This window comes from Thunnus maccoyii, chromosome 16, assembly GCF_910596095.1.
Source record: "Thunnus maccoyii chromosome 16, fThuMac1.1, whole genome shotgun sequence".
Classification (NCBI taxonomy): domain Eukaryota; kingdom Metazoa; phylum Chordata; class Actinopteri; order Scombriformes; family Scombridae; genus Thunnus; species Thunnus maccoyii.
This window is the reverse complement of record NC_056548.1, coordinates 23,218,926-23,234,905: the sequence shown is the minus strand read 5'-3', so window position 1 is coordinate 23,234,905 and position 15,980 is coordinate 23,218,926.

Here is a 15,980-nt window from a genome sequence, read left to right as displayed (position 1 = left end):
TTTTAATGTAACAGAGTAAAAATGCTTACAGGAATCTTTTGACATTTTGGGAATACGCTTATTAGTTTTCTTGCATAGAAGTGATGAGAACAACTTGTCATTTTTATGATTTTTATTGAACATATTAAACAAATAAAATAAAAATGTGTTAATTAGTGAGCGTTAGAGGTGCTAGTGCGTTGTTTTTTTTACCTTTACAGAGCAAGCCTTGCTATTTGTCTCTGTTTCCAGTCTTTTTGCTAAGCTAAGCTAGTCACCTGCTGGCTGTTGCTTCATATTTAGCTTAAAGACATTAGCGTGACATTGGTGTTCTCAGCTCTTGACAAGAAAGCAAATAAGCATATTTTCCCAAATGCTGTACTATTCCATTAACACCTCCATTCATCAATGCAGAACCTGTTTTTCCCCTTGTGTACCATAAATTAAGGTCCCCTGAAGGAAGGATAATAACTTAGATGTACACAGGTGTCAGTAAGAATTGGATCTAATTATGGAAATCATTAATGCTACTGATCAGATCCTAGACTCTGAACTAAGTGAACTTTGACATTTTTGATTTGTTTTTAAAAGCCTTTGACCGTATTTGGCAAGACGAGTTTTATTATGCAGTTCTCCTGAACGGTATATAGGCTGCAGTAAATTTTATAGCGCAATCAAATCAATCTACATGAGAAATGGCAGTGGGCTAATATTGGCACTAAAAGAACAGATGTTTTCACTCAATAAAGAAATAAGGTGTGAGCTTTAGGGGTCTGTCTGTCGAAGCAGTAAACACTAACATTTAGATGAATTTATTAGTGGTGCTGTTGGAACAGTTTGCTTCATCTAGCAATAAAGCCCTTTAGTCACAAGAACATCAGATAGCCTAGTGCCGCTGTCACAGGACATGCCATCAAGCGTCATCTCTACCTGATATGCTGCAAGGACCCTAAAAATTTAGGGTAGAGTACAACTAGACCTCACAAGAAAAATGTCATCATCAGTCATTTGTTCAGATGTCTAATATGACCTATGTTCATGTTTATCTGACAAAGACTTCTAGCAGCCATGTGAGTTATGATTCCTGTCTGTCAGGAACAAAGGCAATGGTGTGACGTTGTAGAGCTGCTAATTCTCTCAGGGAGGAGGTGAAGTGGATGGATAAGTCAACAAAGTGTGCAACTTTGACATGCGATGTCAGTGTTTCTCTCTCTTGTTATACACATCACCAATTATATATTATTATACTGCTCTGTAGATGGGTCCCATGCTTCCATGTGGGTTACATAGTAAGATTGTATAGTAACAAGCAACAAATAGAAAGGTGCAAGAAAGCAAGAGACACAGAGAAAAAAAATACTCCAGCTACATTTACCAGGTTTTGCATTTAAGCAGTGTTCCATTCAGTTGTCTCAAGTCAACACAAGGCACACAACAAATGACCCAGTGGGCCCACAGGGGAGTAAACAGTTCAGCACCACTGAATGCAATACAGCAAGACTTTTGTACCATTTATTTATTTTTAATAAACTATCAAATTTGTCCCAAGGAAAAAAGGCATTTAAAAAGATCATGAAGACTTATCAGAGATATCAGGTCAGAGCAGAAACCTGATAAAACATAAAGAATGTATCTACTGTAAAAGGCAATGTGATATAATGACATTTTCATTCACATTAAGAGAAAAGAGATACAGCAGTTTTTCCCATGGGCAAACCTTTCAGAAACGACCCTGCTGGAAGTCCTGCAGATGCTGAGTCAGCGGGTTTTCAGTGGAAAGACAGGGTTTGTGAGTACAAATTTTTATCCTCTTCCAAGTGGAAAAGTTTCTGTCAGCCTCAGATGTAAGATTTGTGATGATTTTCAGCAGAATGAGAGTCAGCAAAAGCCCTAAGTGTTTTTTACGGATGGATGACAGGAGTGCCTTTGTACCCTGGGGCCCAGACTGTTGCCCACAGAGGGTCCAACTTAGACCTTCCCCCGGTTCCCGAAATAGCCATGGTTAGACATTACAGTCAGGCTCAGGGAAAGGAATCGACCCAACAAAAAGTGAGGAAAAATGAGCTTTCGACCAGTTTAGCTGTGAAAACTGCTGTTCTGCCTGAGAGATGATGGTGTCACATCTGTCCTTCATCACTGGTGCTGTGTAGGTGACTCATCTGATCTGTCATGAGGGCAGGTATTCAATCTATCAAGTGGCTATCATACAGTATATTTTCAACATTCACCTTGAACTGGACAAGCAGGTGAATTCTTGAAGAAGGCAGAGTTGTTTCATTGACAGCACCTGCTATATGATTCACCATGACACCTTCATCCTGGTTGTGTTTTGATGTTCTCCAGACATGAGAATAGACCTTCTGTGCTGTTTCTGCAAAGGGCTGCAACATGCTACGAAGAACCTGTACAGATGGCGTCAAAGGCTGTTAAATGTGCTGTAAATAACACATTTAGGATGATCCTTACAGAAAGTAGTTGTGTCAATGTTAGTTGTAGGTGGCAGACATAAACAGTGAACAAAGTGAGCTTGTGGGTTCATGTGTAGCGCATGAACATTCCCACTCACGGATCATCACACTCCAGTGATTACACAACATTTTATGGCGTTGGAGGTTGGAGTCCAGTATTTTCATCCAGCACAAACACCATTTGTGATCTACAGTAGTGTGTTCCCCCACCTGTTTCCACTGCAACAAATGTTGTCATGGCCGCTGTTTGGTGATCTCATCCTAATGAACATCATACTTATGGCCCAAAATCGCATTTTGTACAATGCCAGAGGCACATTTTTTAGAATTGGCTATGCAATATAATTTCTTTTGAGCATGGAATCACCATCACACATGATTTCAAAATGAGATCAGAATATTTCAAGGTTTGCAAACAAACTGTATTGACCCATCTGACTGAGCATGTTTCTTTCCACTTATTGGTTTGTTGCTGAATGGTGCATTACTCTCAGCAGTCATATTGGCCCTATCTTACCAAGTAACACTCTCTGCAATGTAAAACAGTCATATCTGTCTCCCACATTTCTTGTTTATTTTTAACTTCCCTTCATAATTCTATAAACAGTATTCAATCTTGTTTTTGTACAGTGTAATATTCCTGTATAACTACATGCATAGCCAAGTGAAAGCTTATTCTTGAAGTTGTTGACAAAATGTCATCTCAAGGTCCATTTTGGACCTTGAGATATCTTTTGAAGGTCATTAATAAGATTCCTCTGTGGTGGTCTGTCGTCAACATTTTGATAATGCTATTCCACAACATTCTTGCAGGAAGATACCTGTATAAAGATACTTGATCCTTATTTTAAAGTGCAAGTTGTTGCATTGACTTCTTTAAAGGGAAAATTCACTGCTGTGAATATGATGATTTCTTAAAACTAGGTCACGTATGTAGTAATGTGCAATTATTTTTGAAATTGGTGCCGTATGTCTAGAGACACCAGACGATGCGCTTTGCGTCTCCCAGCGGACTTTTGCTGGCAAATGAATTGGGGAGCTCTGGGTACAGACAACATGGAGGGAAGTTAAACATTGTTCATTTGCATATACTACACACATTGTAATGATACAATGCTGGTTTAAAATCGGCAAAGTTCCCATTTAAAGGTGAGTGCATTAAGAAAACAAATCCTGCAAAGTTACACTAGATCACCCACACCTTCTATCATGTTTTTAGTTTTCGTATGCAGCAAATTTAACCCCTTTCCTGAATAGTGATTGTCCAATCATGGCTTAGCAAATGTAACTAGGCACAGCAGGCCTGTCAAGCTTTGGATTTCTGAACATGTTAAAGCAATGTCCATAGTAGTAAGACGATTCTTGGAATTAGTAGTTTAAAAATAGTAGTAATAGTTTAAAAAATTGATTAAATAGTGTGTCAATCTGCTACATTGTAAGCTGCAATTGTTAGCATGTCCGGCTAATTAGCTTACCTACAGTAACTGAACATTACTTAGAAAGCCATGAAGCATGTCATTAGCGTTAACCACATTAATTTGTGGGGTTAAAATGTTGTTAACAAAGTCTTGTTCATAAATAGTACATCCACTGTGTAGTATTTCTTCATTGTGTGAAAGCTTGTTCTGGCAGTTATTTCTTTTGTTTAGGGTAATGTTAGCAGCTCTGTCCGACTTGTTATTGGCTTTGGGGAAGTTTACTCCAGCAACCCCAGCCAACTTTACCTAAGATATTATGTTTGCCAAACACATAGTCCTCATCCTAAAAGGTTTTTGTCTTGTAACGTTAAAAGTGTGAACATACTGTTTAAAAATACGAACAACTTTGTTAGCTAAGCAGCCAAACAGGGTGAACATGGAACATGTTAGAATGAATAACAGTCTGATTACATTTTTCCTTATACTTATACATAATACAAACATAATACTAGGACTAACTAGCCACTGTATACTTAAGTGAAGAACAATGCTGTTCTTTATTTACATGTCTTTAAATCATCATCTGGTGAGGATGCTGACTTTTTGCCTGAGACATGCAGCTCTAGCCTCAGTCCATTAACATGACACAATGTATGTAGGCCTCAAGTGCAAATTTGTACTCTTTTTCTTTTACAAGATTCTCATTTTAAAACAGCTCCGCTAGAAACCTTAAAAAAATCAGCTGGCGTGTTCAATGAACTCATTGAGCTAACGTTAGTTAGCTTAGTTAGTTAATTACCAAGCTAGCCACAGCTGACTAAATCTGCCACCAACAGGTGACTTCTCAGCTTGCAAAATCAGTGGTTGTTGGCTAGAAATGACAAGCCTGCTCAAGAACCTATTGTTTAAAAAAATTACAAAAAGAAATCATTAAAGTTTAATTTTATGTCCTGTCATTTATGGTTAAAATATCTACTGGTTTGGAAGCTGGACTACTTTTGGCAACTCTGCCAAAATACTTTGAGTTGGACATACTCATTTATTTTTCAGGGAACATGAATCTAATAAAAGTAGTTATACGGAAGAAGCTTGGAGCACATTAGAGCTTTAAATAAATTTTTCTAAAACTGTTAGGAACCAATGAATCAGAAGAGCGGAGTGAAACTTGCGCTTAGTGCCATAAACTCATGAAATTTAGGAAGAGCTAATATACTGAGCTTTGCTGATGTCAACCATCAATATAAAAGGTAGGTTAACATACACACACACACACACACACACACAACACTGTCGAGTGGCATAACAGTTTTGATTAGTCAGCTTTATGACTGACTGTGAGACAGCTGTAGTGTATGTGGCCCTGAGGTCACTGTACAATCTGTAAGTGTGTGTGTGTGTGAGGCTATAAAGCAGGACCAGGCAGAAAATGAAGCTTGGGTCTTTAAGATAGACAGACAGAGAGAGCGGCAGTAGATGATTGGAGGACGCAGGGAAATTTCAGGGGTGAGATTGAGAAATGAAGATGGGGGATAGGGAAAGGATTCAGGAATGAGGAAATAAAAGAGGAAAATGGAGGTGATTGGACAAGAAACTGATGGGGGACAGGTTCAGCAAAACTGAAATGTTACAGGAGAGGTGGGAGAAAAGAAGGATGTCAAACTTAAACAACAAAATGTCTGTCAGGCCTTTGAATTGAAGTATCTGCAGTACAGCGTGAAGCCTCTGAGCCAGAGGAGACTTTTTCTTCGGGAGTGCTGAGGTGAGATGCTGCCACTGGAGGTATCACTATGTCATGAACCAATAAAGCTTTAGTGTTAACTTTCAAGTTTATTTCAGTTTGACATGTACACAGATAAAATATCTCACAGCACAAAGTTAAAAGAAAAATCTACAGATTGAAGAGATCAGTTCTCTGATCTCTTCAATCTGTAATATTCAAATGATTCCAGGAGTTAGGAGTTATCGTGTTCTCACTTTTTCCTACCTTTCAACAACCTACCTTGTATTTCACCACATCCGCTTGTGATTTTTAATTTTTTTTCCCCGAAATAGTTTTCAACAACAGACATTCACAAAGATGTAGCTTGCCAATTAATTCATGGATTCGGAGTAATTGGTAGAAAGTAGATGAATTGGTGTCACATGGAGATATTTCCACTGCAGCTACAGCACATTTCTATAGGAGAAATTGTTTCTATGTTGAACACATCAATGTGAACATCTAAATCAAAGAATGTCTATTTGCACTGTTGTACAGAAATCATACATCAAGAGATCCCTCACAAATGCAAATTTCTTCACTTAGGTTTAGGCTTAGGATCGCCTCAAAGAGCAAGCAGCCACAAGCAGCTTAATAATTGTTACTGTGTGGACTGTCACTAAAATGGTCCAGGTTTAATCTCATATTCCTCTTTGGTCTTTCTTTCGTTAAGGGGTCTGCTTGTTTGGTCATCAGTAATTGTTGTTGCTTGCGACATCAAGCAAGTTCTGAACTTCCCTGTTCACCTCCTTGCATCTGAATGAGCAAACAGAGCTGGGGAGCCTTTCTCAGGCTTGTCAGCTACACAAATCCCCTACATGTACTGTATCGGATCATGCCAGGTTACAAGATAGGAGCGAGGTTGAGGATGAGTTTTTGGAGAGTTGTTAGATGTGCAGTGTCTCCTGCTTTCTGTTAACTTACCTGGTGGTTGCTGGAGGGTCGGGGTTCGGCGGGAGATTGTTTATCCTGCGGTGAACTAAGTGACACATTGATTTGATGGCAGATGAACAAATTCAACCTTTCCATGGGTTTAGAAATTTTGCTTTAAAGTCACCAAAAGGCACTGAACTGGATCAGTGTTATTTCCCATAAGTACATTGCAATGAACCAGGAAATTGACTTTTGCTGACTGCAGGAGAAAAACAGCAACCTGATTAATTTGTATTTATTTTCTAATGACCCAACTTTCCATGTGTTTAATAAATGAATTAGATAATCAGTCAGCTTGGCTTTGTGTTATTGCTTCCTAATATTTCCTCTTCATTCAGTTCAGAACGGTTTCCCACCCTTGGGTGCTACAGTGGTTGAAAAGCTATTGGGATTTTTGCTAATGAATAACATTTCAAAATGTTATGCGTGGCTGTCCCCAAGCAGTAGAGAAATATTGGGGACATTCTTGTTTGCCATGATAACTGTCCAACACTTAAACATAAATAATAATTCTTCATAATTCTTGTCCTTTGGCAGCTGGGTATATCAGCTACATTGATCATCGCATTACATTACATTATGTGTACCACTACTGGGCCACATAACTTTTGCTGCCAGGCCACAATGAAACATGATTTGCTAAGTAAGCTGAATAATAATTATACAGCATTTAGGCCATTTGTGCTGTAATTACCTTATTACCTTGTCATCAGTACACACGGTAATCACCCACTTAGGTATCTTCGATTTGTGTGTGCTGGGTCTATTATCCTATAGACGGGTTTTCCGGGTGACATCATCAAGAAATGTCACATAGGCCAGTTTAAAAAACAAAACAAAAAACAAAACAGAAGGACTTTGTTCTTACAAGGACATCAACATGAGTGCAGTCAGTCTCTGTCCATGGTCCCCTACAACTATTAAATACTAATACTTATTATATCCTGTATCAACACAGTGTGTAATTAGAAGTTAAAATTATGAATCCCTTTACAGATTTGAACTGTTAAATTCACAAAATGCACTTCAGCGGTACAACAGTCAATGAATGCAGTTCCTCATACCAACATGCCGTTCAGTGCTGATTCTGACTGTCTTCAGTTCAGTGGTACATTAAATTTGTTGCTAGTTCAACCTTTTAGTGCATATCGTGGATATGTATTGTATACAGTATGTGACCTAATAGATCTTGATTGTTTGGACTGTCTGTAGTTTGCACCTTCGGGACACAATACACAGTATTTTACTGCCATCTGTACTTTTCATAGTTTGAACATCTAATAACACTGCATACTTACGTGTCTAAATTACCTGTGCATTTGATCCGTCATAATGCGAACAGCACATTTTCACATAAATTCACACAGATTTTTCCAGCGAGTTTCAAAAGTTTAATCTCTTCTGTCAAAAGTCACGTATCTATCACTGTGTCCCTGCACTACCTCATGCATCTGTCCATCACAGATATTCCACTGAAAATGTAAAAATGGGTTTCCGAGCAGCTGCCAACCCCCAGTGGATTGTTTCAGCTGGAAGTCCATGGAGTCAAGCCTCCCTGTCTAGAGTTCTGTTTTTGTCCTTTACTTTTCTCCCCTCCCTCATTCTCCCTCTGTCTGTCGCTCTCTCTATCTTCTGTCTTTTGCTCTGCCATTTTCCTTGTAGTGAGAGGGCCGAGGTGGAGCAAAGGTTATAAAATACCTGGAGAATGGTAGGAGAGCAATAATGACTCTGTGTGTGTGTGTGTTCATGTGTGTTTGTGTTCTCCAGAGACAAACTCTAGAAACCTATTAGAAATGGCTGCAACTGCCCTCTGCTACCTTTCTCCCTGAGGAACACACACACACACACACACACACACCCTTGTATTTCTGCCCTCATAAGGATATATCTAATTTTTAACCACCCCAACTTGGAATCATGAAAATCTTAGTAATATTCATTTTACACTCTTAATCCTAAATGGAGCAATGTAAGGAAACATGAGGCAATGAATCATTTTCCTAAAGACCCACTTCTGAGTCTCCTGATATTTCTCAGTTGGGGGACAGAGGACACAATTACTTTCATCAATTGTTGGTTACAGCAGAGGTCACATAGTGTTCCCAAAGGTTTGCTATTGACTGAAAACCTATCAAGTCGGCCCTGAATCAAGTTGAAGGAGCTGGCTGTTTAGACGAAAAGGACCTTATTGTAATTTAGCTCAAGAATGTTACAGAACACACAGCATTTTTGTGTGTGACACAATACACACACAGCCTATTAAAGCAGCTTGAGTCATCTCATACATACAAAGCAATGTGAACATTGGGATGTTTCAAAGGAACATAAAAATAGAGAAGAGCAGTGAGCCAAGAAGCAAGCTCTGTGGGATGCCACGGGTGATGCAATGTTATCTATGTGAGTTAATGTAAGCAATATGTGGTACTACTTGGTATAGTGTGAAGTAAAAAGTAGTAAATGTGAGCTGTAAGGATGGACCTGTATCACAAGGCTTCAGGACTGGTAGAAGCCTAGAAGATAGGTCATCATAATCAAATAAAGACTCATAACACTGATGTACATTTTATTGACAAATATTGAACATTAGGCAAGACAATAGGAAGGTGGAACCCAATGCGACATATAGAAGTTCAAGTTACAATATAAATCCAACCACAATTTCAATAATAAACAAACTTAAAAATAAAATGTGTGCACAAAAAAGCACATACGACTGATGTACGGTAATGCATTTCTCCAATGGAGCTGTATGTGTGGGTACCATTCAGTCCTACTGCACCTGAACCAGGTGTATAAGATCAAGTGATTCACTTGTTTCTATTTGCAAGCAACAGGCTTTGCACCTAGTGGGCTACAGCTCACCATCTAGTATTGGATGGAGTTCTCCTCTGGAATCTATGAAATCTCATCTGAAGGATCTGGCCTTCTAAAAAGACATAAAAAAACCTGACCCGTTTTAAGGAAATCGCTGCACTCTATCTTGCAAAAGGTCTATTGCTTGAAAGTAATGGTGTTCTGTCTATCCACATTTTGGTTTAAAGTTTTGTCTATGAGAGTATGAATTAACAACATGAAGAATCATTACTGGGAATCAAATTCTACAAAACTCTGACTCAAGTCCTTACTATTTAAAAAACAAGGCTCTGCTCTAGTTAAATGCATTGTGAGCGGTCGGTGGACAGTCAGGAGGTGGGCTGAACCATCTGACTGGATACGTCCATCAACAGAATATTTCCTATATATATGAATATTATTTCAAATATTTATATTATTTCAGATTTAATCCATTATTTTCTCATAGCCATAGGTTTAACTCATGGTTGATTTCCATAATTATCTATTCTGGGCTACACCTATGTTTCAGAGCAGATTTAGAAATGCTGACTCAGCCTCATAGATGGTGAAGACTGATCGCCAACATCAAAATTAGCAATCAAATCTGCATCAGATGCCATCAACAGATTGTTAGGGGAAGTTAAGAAAGGAGTGACAACTGGCACAACAGCTAAAGGTCTCTCAAGTATCATGAAGCACTGTGACATGATGTTCCTTAAAGCAAATGGAATAAAGAGCTGTGTTTCATGCAGCAGGCAGCGAGGCTCTATAAGAAATTCCTCTGCAGTCTTGTAGCAATTTTCATCTTGTTGACATGAAACAAAAAGGTATCAATACTGACTCATTTTAGTGCCTGCTGCAGTAACACTGTGACTTTCGACTATTGTAGGAGTCTCAGAGTGCAGATCAATAAAATTGTCCAGACAAATAAATGTTGAGGCTTATAACAATTAAGGCCAATGTGATTCATGCATTATTAAGTATGTGTGAGTTTACCTTACAGCCTTTAGACATTATTGCTAAACATGATAGCTTCCAAGAGAGAATTTCTATTCTGTTGTGATTATTTTCTCTGCCTGGTTACCTGATTTGTAGACAGGACTGTCTGGTATGGAGACAGCACCAAACAGGACCGCAAGGCCCTGCAAAGAGTGGTTTGTTTGGCTGAACATACAATAGGAGGTGCTCTATCTTGCCTAAAGGATATTTACACCAGGCGCTGCACGAATAAGGCTAGGAGAATCATTAAGGATCCCAACCACCCAGATAATGGCCTTTTCTCCCTGCTGCGTTTGGGAAGAAGGTACCAGATACACAAGGCCAGCACTGAGAGGCTCAGGAAGAGCTTCTACCCTCAGGCCACTAGGATCCTAAATGAGGACACTGTCTAAAACCGCTCATCTGCTTTTCCCCTCGCTCTGCCTTTTACAAATGTGTCCTTGGAACGAACCCAAGTATAATAAAAAAATAAACCTTAGCTTGAAAACAGGTTCATTTTTATAAAAAGGTTGAAAAAGATGTCATGTTATGAAAAGGGGTGATAAATTATGTATGGTTAGGTTTACTCAATCTATCACTTTTTTAAAAACTTGGCAATGTAGCTCTGTTGGTCGATCTTACCACTTTAGTTGAGACTAAAATATCTCCACAACTATTGGAAGGATTGCCATGGGATTTTGTACAGACATTCATGGGCCCCAGGGGATGGAACCTACTGACTTTGGTGACCCAACGACTTTTCATCTAGTGCTACCAGCAGGTCAAAGTTTTCATTCACCACTGAAACATCTTGACATTTGTTTGATAGATTTCCACATTAATGGTTCCCAAAGGATGAATTCAAACAACATTGGTGATCCCCTGACTTTTCCTCTTGCGCCACCATATGGTTGACATTTGTAGTTTTGAATGAAATGTCTCAAAAACTATTGGCTGGATTGCACTGACATTTGGTATATACATTCTTGTCCCCCTTTAGAAGGAATAGTAATAACTTTGGTTATCCCCTGACTTTTCATCTAGCACCATCATTGGGTCAACATTTCAATCTGTCCAATACTTTGGTTCATGATCAAATACCTGCAAGTTAATCCCCATCAGATTCAGCTGAACTTTGTGTTTAGTGCTAATTAACAAACGTTAGCATGCTAACACAGTAAAGTAACATGGTGAACATGGTAAACAATATACCAGCTACATGTCAGCATGTCAGCATGGTCATTGTGGCCATATTAGCATGCTGACATTAGCATTTAACTAGAATGGCTGTATACTCTTGTTTTTACATATTTCTTATAGTATACAACAGGGTTTAAGTGGTAATGGACTGAAATTTTGTAGAATTGTAAAACTTAAGCCATCAAGGTGCATTTGTATGATACATGATGTAGGTATTTATGTAATGCTCTTAGTCAAAGTGATTAAAAATGAGTGCAACAGCAGAGCACCTCCAATTGCTATTTTTGCAAAAATATCATTGTCTACATGAGAACCCTGCATGCTTCTTTCAGGTCGCTGTGATGTGATATTAAGGGACAAAGAGGCTGTGTTAACATAAAATGTTACTGTTAGCTAATAAATGAAATTATTGACCTGTGAACAGCGCAGAGAAAATAAAATTAAAAGGTCAGACCCCACTTCACTGCAAGGTGTGAATATTGATTAATTGCTTGGTACTGTGGGTGCAAATCAATAGGGTGCATATAAATGGAACACTTGTGTACAACATGCAAGAAAGCGAACCCTTTTCAAGCTCATGATGCTGCCTGAGGAAAACCTTGAAACCGTTAATTATCCTGTATTAGTATAAAAGCCTATCACTTTGTTCCAGAATTGCTCTTTATGCGCCTTATGGATTTATTCCAACTAGGCATTTAATCAATTTTCACCACTTGCATTGAAGTAATTTTCAACATTTTCATTAGAAATAATGATAAAAAAACTATCACATGATGCACATTTTCTCTTCTTTGTTCCACTGCAAAGAGCATAAAGTAGTTCTTTGCCACTTAATCAAACCAGTAATTTTGTCATTATTGCTGATCAAAAGTACTTAAATGTGAGACAGTTACAAAAAAAGTAACTTGTGGTTTGTTCTGCAAGTAGCATGAGTAACAAGGCCACAGAAGTCTATTAATCTTCTGCAGAACTGAGTGACCTGGGAAACTGTTGCTGAACTTGCTGAACAAGATCAATCTTCAACTGCTAAATATCGGTTCTTTTCCTTCATTTCCCTGCAGATTTGATTCTGTTTCAGCAGGAACAGTTTCACAACACTGCATGACAAGCTGTTTGCAGCTGCCAAACCCATCCAAAACTAGTTTTATTTAAGAGACTAAACTGATAACTGTCCAATAATCATGCTCAGAGAAGGGTGTGTGTGTGTCAGATCAACTGACACTAAACAGTACAACTCAGTGGAGTCAAAAGTACAACACAGTCAAAAAAATCCTCTGAACAGATGTACCCAATAACTGAAAATGACAGAGAAATTAAATAAACAAGTCTTTAGGGTTGCCCCTAAATGTGGATGATTCACATCATCAGTCAAGCTCCTGAGTCAAGTCTCATTGAATCACTGCACTTGTATTTTTTTTTCTAGTGTCACTGTACACAGAGCAACGCAGGAGATAAAACATGAGGCTTGACATGTGGGCTGCTGGAATGTACTGTATTTGGACAGAGGTCATGAATTATATATATATATATATATATATATATATATATATATATATATATATATATATATGGAGATCAAAATATAAAAAAAGGATATTTGGTTGAAATAAACCATTACCAAATCTCAGTATTATTTATAACCATAGACTGTAAAAAATATGGACGTAATCACTGTGACGTCACCCACTGATTTGTGAGCTGCTGTTTTGACCATCGCCATCTTGGATTTGGCCGTCACCATGTTTGATTCTTGGTGCCAGTCTTATACATGCATTAATACTTTCTGATGTGAACCTACACTTTTAGATCTGTGAATGTTTTTAGTGTTTCATCTTTCTAGTATTCAGCACTGATCTGTATCTGTATCACATTATAAGCTTTGTGGTACTTTATATATTTCTGTATACTAAGAAAGTACATAGGAAACACGTGTAAATCATGTGATATTTTGTCTGTTTTTGAAGAGAACATAAATCTGTTGTCACAATAGAACAGTACTATAAATTTGAATTTCACTTTGTTGGTAAAATGACACATCCTGAACCACTCCACGGCTAAAATGAGCAACAATATGTATATGCTAAATGTCTTTAAAGAAGCAGCGTTTTCACCACTCAGGGGTTTTTGTTTTTGAAAACAAATTGATTTATTGGCATATAAAATTGCCCGCCACACCTCCAATTTCATCAGGTGGGGGACAATGATATAGTTTGATGCGGTTTGTTGTAAGATTCCATGTTGGTTTTCCTCCCGTCCTCCCCAATTTTTTGAGTCACAAGCTGCCACTGATACATACACACACACACACACACACACACACACATATATGTGTGTGTGTGTGTATGCAAGATGTGGTACAGAAAAAATATCAGTAATAATGTGTATTTATTTATTTAAAAAAAAAAAAAAAATATATATATATATATAATTAGGGGTGTGCTTGAATACAAATACGAATGCAAAGCACCAATAGTGGGTTTTTATGAACATTTGTTTCATACACATATTTTAAAAAGGAAGGAAAAACAAACATGTCACTTTCCAGCGCGCAGGTCGGTAACATCACTATCTCAGTCTCTGTCCTCTGCTCCACTGTTACGTCTATCAGCAGGTCTCAACAAGGGGAGTCACATCCATCTGCTACATGACACACATTTCCTAATTTGGACATCACTCCTGGAGTTGAGGGTGTTCCCCAGAGATGAAGCTGAGCTACTGACACGTGAAGTGCTCTCAAGGGAATCTCCATTACCGGTTGTTCCCCTTCTCCTTTCCACAAAGTTAGGTTGTAAAAAATAGGCAATAAATGAAAACTGCAAAGCAATAATTGCCTTTGAAGTTCTTCCCTATATGTTACACGGTGTGCTGTCTCTGTGTTATGGGTGTATAAATAGGCAGAGGTCTGTCTGCACTGAGGTGATGAGTAAAGTTTTAGCTCAGTAGTCAACGCAGTCATCTATGATCTGGGAGACGCCAGTTTGAGACCCGTGTGGAGACCTCCTTCTTAAGATAGTTTATTCATGATCACTTATTGTAACACTTTAATTTTCTAAAATTAAAAGTGTAATAAAAACAAAAACAGGATTTTTCTTCTGCTTCTTTCCACTTTTATTCGAACACAAATAATTTTGCTGCGTCATAAAATATAGATACAAATACAAATACTGGGCCCTCTGCACATCCCTAATATACATATGTATATATATTCATCCCCGAAAAATCAAATATAAGCCCAAAGTGTTTTTATGTGTTTTTAAGTACTTTTCAGTGCTGCTGTCAGCTGAAAACTGCATTTACAGACAAAATACTATAGGACACTATACACAGAATTATAGAAACCTGGAAAGCAACGCTGCTCATGATAATTTAAAAGGAAAAATTAAATGACACAGTCTATAACCATTTGCTGTAAATGTCAATCCCAAAATGGAAGTGTCTCTAACTGAAATAAAGTGTCAGTTTTGTTGGGTACAGAAAAGCAGGATATCAAAAATGAAAAAAGAATGAAAATGTAAAAGCATAGCCTACATAAACAGAATACAGAAAAAAGTATACTCATAAAAAAACATGCACACCATAATGAAGCAAAAAGGGACCTACTGCGAAATCTGCTTCAATTTAATCCTGCTTGGAAGACGTGTAGCCTTGACTCCACACGGCACTTCAATGGTTAAAAAATGTAACACAAATGTCAATAATTACAATTACGATAATTACAATTCAATTCAAGATGACAAAAATCAGATCCACTAAACCACACAGTAGCATATGTCGCTTTTTGTTTACTGCTTCACATCTTTGTGTGAGATAAATAATTCATCAGATAAAATAATTCATCTGAAAGATGTTCACCGATGTGTCTGTAATCAGTTGACACAACATAATCAAAACTTAATAAAGAAAATATTATGAAAGAAGATGTACAAGGTTAGCAATTACACTTCATGGAGTGTTTTATCTGTGTATATCTGGATGATGTATCTGTATTTGATTAAATCCCAAGAACACCTGTTTAGATTTTAATGGATAAGAATTAAAAATATCCCATTCAGACATGTTTGGGTTTGAATTTCTAAAACTTCTTTCAGTCCACAGAGTCAGAAGAACTTGCACATTAATTGGCCTCTCCTGTGTCTCCTCCTCCCTCTTTCTCAATTGTAAAGGTCACAACAATTTCTGCCTCTGCTCAACAATCTCTTATTAAGAAATCACTAGGTGTGTTTGTAAGACGGGCAGGTTTAACCATCACACACACACACACACACACAAACACACACACACACACAGACACACACACACACACACACACTCACCGAACACGGTAAAGTGAAGAGTGACTCAGAGGCAGTTATCCATAGAAATGGAACCATTAAATATTCAAACGATCGGGCTCACTCCACTGATGGATAT